Source organism: Kogia breviceps, chromosome 4 (assembly GCF_026419965.1).
Source record: "Kogia breviceps isolate mKogBre1 chromosome 4, mKogBre1 haplotype 1, whole genome shotgun sequence".
Taxonomy (NCBI): Eukaryota; Metazoa; Chordata; class Mammalia; order Artiodactyla; family Physeteridae; genus Kogia; species Kogia breviceps.
The window spans coordinates 129,598,311-129,605,647 of NC_081313.1; the positions used below are offsets into that span (position 1 = coordinate 129,598,311).

The 7,337-nt window shown below is 48.1% G+C and overlaps 1 pseudogene; it reads left to right on the plus strand.

The window, feature by feature from the left end:
• Window positions 1-5,884: 5,884 nt before the first annotated feature.
• Window positions 5,885-6,268, plus strand: LOC131755286 (nuclear transport factor 2 pseudogene; annotated as a pseudogene).
• The last annotated feature ends 1,069 nt before the right edge of the window (window positions 6,269-7,337 follow it).

Consider the following 7,337-nt stretch of genomic DNA (forward strand, 5'->3'; position numbering starts at 1 on the left):
GTGATTAGGTAATGCAATTATAACAAAAAGAACCCATTTCTCTGTTAGATTAGCAGGAACTTTAAAAGTCTGACATAATCTATCATTGACCACAACGCAGGCAAGTGGTATGCTTACACCTTATCCTGGAAGTGTACATTGAAAGGACAATTTGCAGTAACCTCTGAAGTAGTGACTCCACTTCCTAGGTATCTCTCCTGAAGGAATGCTGACTTACATTCACATGATTTATGTTCAGGGGTACTCAGGGAAGAACTGCTTCCTGTACAAAGAGAATAAAGAACAGAATGCCCATGAATAAGGGATCATTTCATATCATATCCACAGTGCACATAGTATGTTGCTAAATGAAGAAAGCTTCATGCCAAATATATGTATCTTGTGATCTAATTTACGTAAAATAATTGTTTTCATCTCCCATGCAGGTGATAAACAAACACACACACACACACACACACACACACACACACACACACACAGACACCAGCAAAAATACAGGAAACCTGCATACCTTGTTCACTCCTTGACCTGCAAGGCTGTGAACAGAGACATTCTGGATAAAAACTATGCCCCAAAATATCTGAATACAGATAAAGATAAATCTAGAAAGTTGCATACTGAATTATAGAGAAGAACGATATGGTGAGGGAACATTCACATTTGGGTGTGTGTGTATTATGTACAAAACCACAAATATGTACTTAAGTTTTGTGGTTTATTTCCTTCCAACAACATTGCTACAACCAACTGTAAACAAAAATCATGAAACTGGACAAAGTCAGCAAGACTGATACCATCCTGGCCTTCAGAACTCCTCTCCAAGGGCTTTAAAATCCCAAATTCAGTGCGAAGAAGTTAGAAGAGGAGAAAGATGAAGAGGAAGGGGAGGAGGAGAAAAAGGAGGAGGAGGAAGAGAAATATGAGGAAGGGGAGAAGGGGGAGGATCATGGGAGAGGAGAAGGGGGAAAGACGAAGAAAAAGAAAGTGGCGAAAGGCCCTTTTCATTTCATTCCTTTGCTTCTGCAAAGCAAATGTCACCTGAGGAGAGTCAGGGATGAATCCCTTTCACATGGGTGTGAAGAGAAGCCAACTGTTTCCACAAGAGGCAGGAAAGAGGCCTTGGACTTGCTCAGCTGAAATCAGTCCTGTACCTCTAAGTCAAACAAAGACAAGAGGAAAAAAAAAAAAAAAAAGAAGAAGCCCTGTCCAGGCGCTGCAGTGAGCTACCTGGTCTAGAGGCCTGTGTGTGGAGCGCGCGGCACCCAAGTGGACCCGCGTGAGCGTGAAGCCGGTCCTGGCATGCGCAGGACAAGGATGCCCGGACGTCTGCCGCTGAGAGTTGCTTCCGCATTTCCAGCAATACCTATTCGACCAGCCGGGTTAGCTCTGCGAAGGTAGCTCGGGTTTCGTGGTGTTAACACTCCCCCACTAATTTTCTAGCCCACGGGCTGGACTCAACGGATGATTTTAAACCCCGCAAACCGCCCGAAGCATCTTCTCCGCCCTCTGGTGGTTACAGCAAAGTGAAACTGATCGAGAAATTCAACTCCCGCTGAACTCGGAGTTGCAAGGAATAGATTTATGACTACTCGGGAAGGAAAACGCATGATCTTGCAATTTGTATTTTTAAATGTCCAGAGCTTGTGGCGCTCCACGGGTCACCCTTCACCGAAAGTGCATGTTCCCAACTGATGCAGTTTGAATGTGATGTCCTCGGAACACCTCCGCGGTGCTTCGAAGGCCTGGAATCCGCCCCGCACAATGGATCGCGCCTTTGTCACTGTATTCCCTCCTGTCTTCCAGGACCTCTGGGTGTGCTCCCGGCAGGCTCTGGGCCTCGTGTCCTGGACTCCCCTGAACAAGTTTTGACTCTGACTGCAAGGAGGTAACTCCTCAGCCTCAGGCCAGGGAGACCCAAAAAGGGTGGAGCCCCAAGCTCTCCCCTAGGAGGCGGCGCGCAGCAGTACACTTTATAAAAGTGTTTTTCAGCCTTTGAGCCAGCAAGCCACTTTAATTTTAGAAGAGTTGCCGATAGGAGCAGACATTGTGAGGAAGTTCATAACTTAAAACGCCCCACTCCACTACGGGGGGTACCGAGGTGCATCTCTGCCTTCCCATTCTCCAGCAGAGAGAGGAGGCGCGCTGGCCCCAACTAAACTCTAAAGCCACCCCTGGAGTTTGGGCAGAGAGGGATGCTTCAGGCGTTATAGCCCCGCCCTGCCTGGGGAATTTTCCTTTTGTTCCACATTAAAAAACAATGGCTGGGGGGCTTCCCTGGTGGCGCAGCGGTTGAGAATCCGCCTGCCGATGCAGGAGACACGGGTTCGTGCCCTGGTCCGGGAAGATCCCACATGCCGCGGAGCAACTAAGCCCGTGAGCCATGGCCACTAGGCCTGCGCGTCCGGAGCCTGTGCTCCGCAATGGGAGAGGCCACAACAGTGAGAGGCCCGCATACCGCAAAAAAAAAAAAAAAAAAAAAAAACAATGGCTGGGGGTGAGGGAAGCGAAATGGGTGAAGGTGGTCCAAAGGTACAAACTTCCAGTTTACTTCCTGGGGTAGTAAAGTACGTCATGGTGACTGTAGTTAACCATAGTGTATCGTATATTTGAAAGTTGCTTAGAAAGTAGATCTTAAAAAGTTCACACACATGGACTTCCCTGGTGGCGCAGTGGTTGAGAATCCGCCACTGCAGGGGACACGGGTTCAAGTCCTGGTCCGGGAAGATCCCACATGCCGCAGAGCAACTAAGCCCACGAGCCACAACTACTGAGCCCGCGTGCCACAACTACTGAAGACTGTGCATCTAGAGTCTGTGCTCCGCAACAAGAGAAGCCGCCCGGGCATGGCAATGAAGAGTAGCCCCCTCTCACTGCAACTAGAGAAAGCCCCGCGTGCAGCAATGAAGACCCAATGCAGCCAAAAATAAAATAAGATAAACTTTTTTAAAAAGTTCACACACACAACTGTAACTTTGTGTGGTGATGGATTTAACTAAAATTGTGTTAACTAAACTTACTTCATCATATATGCATATACCCCAGGTAGTTTTGATGTAGGCGGGCTTCCACTGCTCTTTGAGAAATACTGACAGACCAGTGGTGCTAAAATGCAGATGGGAAAGACTTTCACCTAGTACTTAGAATTTGGAAGGTTTTGGAGGGAGCCAGGAATCAGGATTTTCATTACACACACAGTTTCAAAAACTGCTCTTTTGGGCTTTCCTGGTGGCGCACTGGTTATGAGTCTGCCTGCCGATGCAGGGGACGTGGGTTCGTGCCCCGGTCTGGGAGGATGCCACGGAGCGGATAAGCCCGTGAGCCATGGCCGCTGGGCCTGTGCGTCCGGAGCCTGTGCCCCGCAACGGGAGAGGCCACAGTGGTGAGAGGCCCGCGTATCACAAAAAAAAAAAAAAAAAAAAAAAAAAAGGGTCTTTAAGAACTCATAATCTAATAATACGGTTACTGTCTCTCACAATGTTTAAAATTGAAAGCCAAAGAAATATATTTTACATTGTATCTAGTACATATGTATTTATGTGTATGTAAATATGCATGTATGTGTAAAATGGGAACAAAATTTAGGGAACAATACTTCCCTGACATAGCCTGACAAGAAAAAGCAGCCCCCTCTATAATCAGAATTTTGTCAAGTGTTCTAAAAGTTAAAGTAACACAACAAAAAAATTCCTTTCATTTTCCTCACTCAAGGTCCTGCTTCTCTTTGTTGTTCCCAGTAAAGCCGGGACTCCTCTGATTCCTCTTTTAAATGTATATTTGGATCCCTTTTCAAATGCAAATTCAACTTTATCTATGGTTATTTAGGGTAGATTTCAAAAACACTTGCTTGAATGGCTTTTCACACATAGATTGTGAGTTTACTTTTGAGGACTTCCCAGACTCCCAGTAATCCCCAAACCAAAAGTATTTGGGAGGTAGGGCTGTCTCCTTTTGTTCTCTAAAAGAACCCATAAACTTGTGGAAATAGGAACTGTAATGAAGTAACCAGTGGTTTCTTGCTGGTGGATACTCCCCTCATTCTTGCTTTTGGAGCAAGAATGCATTTTGGAATAGCAGAACAATGTGTTCTGGCATCTAATCTCCACTAGCCTCTTCCATTAAAAAATAATAATAATACTGGACCACTACGTTGATTAAGCCACGCACAACTCACAGGGTGAAACACACCAGTCTAAGACCTGTTGGGAAAGGATTTGTTGCGAGGTTCCAGGTTTAAAGGGCTCCCTGTTCCCGTTCTGAGTGGCATTCGCTGAGCCCCCAGGACCTGGGCGGACAAAGTCCAAAGAAACTGAACTCGCAGATCTTTTTTTTTTTTTTTTTTTTTGCGGTACTCGGGCCTCTCACTGTTGTGGCCTCTCCCGCTGCGGAGCGCAGGCTCCGGACGCGCAGGCTCAGCGGCCATGGCTCACGGGCCCAGCGGCTCCGCGGCACGTGGGATCCTCCCGGACCGGGGCACGAACCCGCTTCCCCTGCTTCGACAGGCGGACTCTCAACCACTGCGCCACCAGGGAAGCCCCACAGATCTTTTTTTTTTTAAGTCCCCAGTAGGAAAGACGAGTGCAAAAGGCGCTGGGTATCAGAGATGTCGGTGGAAGTGTAAGGAGAGGGAAGGCAAATTTGCAAAACCTGGTGAGGAGCTGTAGTCGAAGGAGAAGATGGAAGCTCAGACCCGGGGGCGATTTGCCCTTCGGCAGTGGTTCTCAACTCTGGAAGACCAGCTTTTCTTTTTCATTTGCGAATGTGAGGAATCCCCGCAAGTGCGCAACAGCATCGGTGCAGGAAAGCCGGCGCGGTGCCACGCCTTTTCTTGATTATTCAATTTGTCAGCAACGACGCATCGGAACAATCGAGAGGCAAAAACGTGTTCGCTTCCTTTTTTCAGAAGGTTCCCTAGGAAAACTATTTGCTTATTAAATTTCTTTGAACAACCTTTCGCCCTAGAAATGGGAGAACTGAAATTCTGGTTAATTCTGATTTCAAATATCTGCATGGCAATTTGGGAATAAACATTCATCCCCAAGGCCTCTCCCATTCATCTATGGGAGAGGGGAGGAACTACCTAAGACCCCGCAATGTCACCCCTCCAAGGGTGGTAGGGCCAGCGCGAGCCCTTCTTACCGCGGTGTCCCGCAACCAGAGTTGGTGACCGGTGGTTACCGACAGTGGCAGGCGGCTCCGGGGTGCAGCCGTCTGCCGGAGTAGCCTGTTTGAGGTACAGCGCCCACCCTTAGAAATTCCCGCACGGGCGCCGATGTACTCGGCAGGATGCACACCTCCCCGACCCTCGCCTTCCCAGCCCGAAGAGCGACGACAGAGAGGCCACTGTTCTAGCCTCCCTTGCGGCCAGCCCACCCCTCCCTAGGCTTCAGGGCCTTTGTAAGGCGCGACCACCTGCGTCAGAGAACGTGGCACTGGTGGGGCTGACCCCCAGAAACTCCTGGATCCCGGGCGGGGGCCACCGGAGGAGATGGGGTGGGAGTAGGAGGAATTACGCAAGGCGGGAGGGTTCAGTGGAGAAAGCAAGGGGAAGTCCAAGGGCTTGGAGTGTTCGGCTTCCAGCAATGGGAAGGCTCTGTAATAACAGAGAGACCAGGCAATGGGCCCTGTAAAGAGTCCCGGAAATCAGGGGTCAGATGTACTTGTTGCGTCCCTAGGAATTCCTCAAATGCGGCTGTTAACTTTTCCAGGCTTTTTCAACTCAGTTAAGGAGTTTGATGCTGGATAATTTCTGAGGATTTATCAGGATGTTAGCTCTGTGCTACTAGAGTAAGTAAATTTTAAAACAAACGAACAGACAGACCGCGCTGGGTTGCTGTCGCCAGCATTGCAGCCCCTTGGGTCTCAACAAGACCCGTGATGCTCCAGAATGGGAGACAAGCCAGTTTGGGAGCAGATTGTATCCAGCTTCATTCAACATTACTACCAGTTATTTGATAACGACAGAACCCAACTGGGCGCCATTTATATTGACGCGCCATGCCTTACCTGGAAAGGACAGCAGTTTCAGGGGAAAGCTGCCATTGTGGAGAAATTGTCTAGCTTCCATTCCGCAAAATCCAGCACAGCATCACGGCTCAGCACCATCAGCCCATGCCAGATGGCTGCGTCATCAGCATGGTTGTAGCCCAGCTCAACGCAAGTGAAGACCCTACCACGGGGTTCCACCAGATGTTCCTATTAAAGAACATCAACTGATGCTTGGGTTTGCACCAATGACAGGTTCAGGCTTACCCTGCACAACTTGGGCTAACGCTCTCCCAGCCAGGCACTCATGCCGTTTCCTCCTCCCTCCTCTTCCTGATACTGTTCACACTCCTCCAGATGCTCCGAATACCATACAGAAATGAGCAGGGCCACGGTGGGAGTGAACGCCGCGGCCGGCCGCCGTACGCTGCTACTGAGGTATTGTGCATGATGTTTGGACGCTAGACTAGTTGCATCTGACAGGAGAGGTTTGTGTTGTACCAGCGCGTACCTTGGAAAGACAAGTTAATGCAAAAGGTTGTCTTTTTTTTTTTTTTAATCTACTGACAAGTTGTTTTAGTAACCCAAAGAAGTGAAGGAGAAAGCTGCTGCCTCACTGCCCAGATGTACTGATTTGTTCAGATGTTTCAATGCCTCATGATACAATAAAACCACGGAAATTTTCTTAACAAAAACAAACAAACTTTTTAAAGAAATTATACCAACTAGTTGTGGGGGTGGGTGGGTAAAGGCAGATGTTTTTGGAAGTGAGGCTAAGGATAGAAGTAGATGATAACCTTTCAACTAGAATAGATAATGTAAAGAAAGAAAATAGGAACACAAAGTAACATTTACATGATCTATTCTTAAAGTGGGAAATCTGCATCATCCAAGCCACAGGGAAGATAGCTATGTTCACATCAAGTTGGTTTTAGATGGTACATCTATCTCATTTGTTAAGTCCCATTAGCCTTCCTCGTGGCAGAGCTGGGGAGTCCCTAGGAAGGCTACCAGCATAAGCCAGACCCAGGGCCCACCGTACAGTTCAGAATTCTGGCTCTTAGCATTCAGGATGAGGTTTAGGAGCCAGACCTTTCTTATTTCCAAAGCCCACAACACAGGCTTTAGGATGCTCTCTCTGAGAAGGCTACTACAAACCGAGGTTTTGGTTCCCAGACGTTCCACAGATCTGGGAGATAATTTTTACCTGGCAATGTGTTTCCACAACCTAATGGTGACTGAGACATACAAGAGCACCCTTCAGTGACTGGATTCAATCACAGTTATGGGGCAGCCGACCTTCAACTCCTGTACTCACTATTAACTGTCTACTTTCTTGTCAAGTCAGTAAGCCA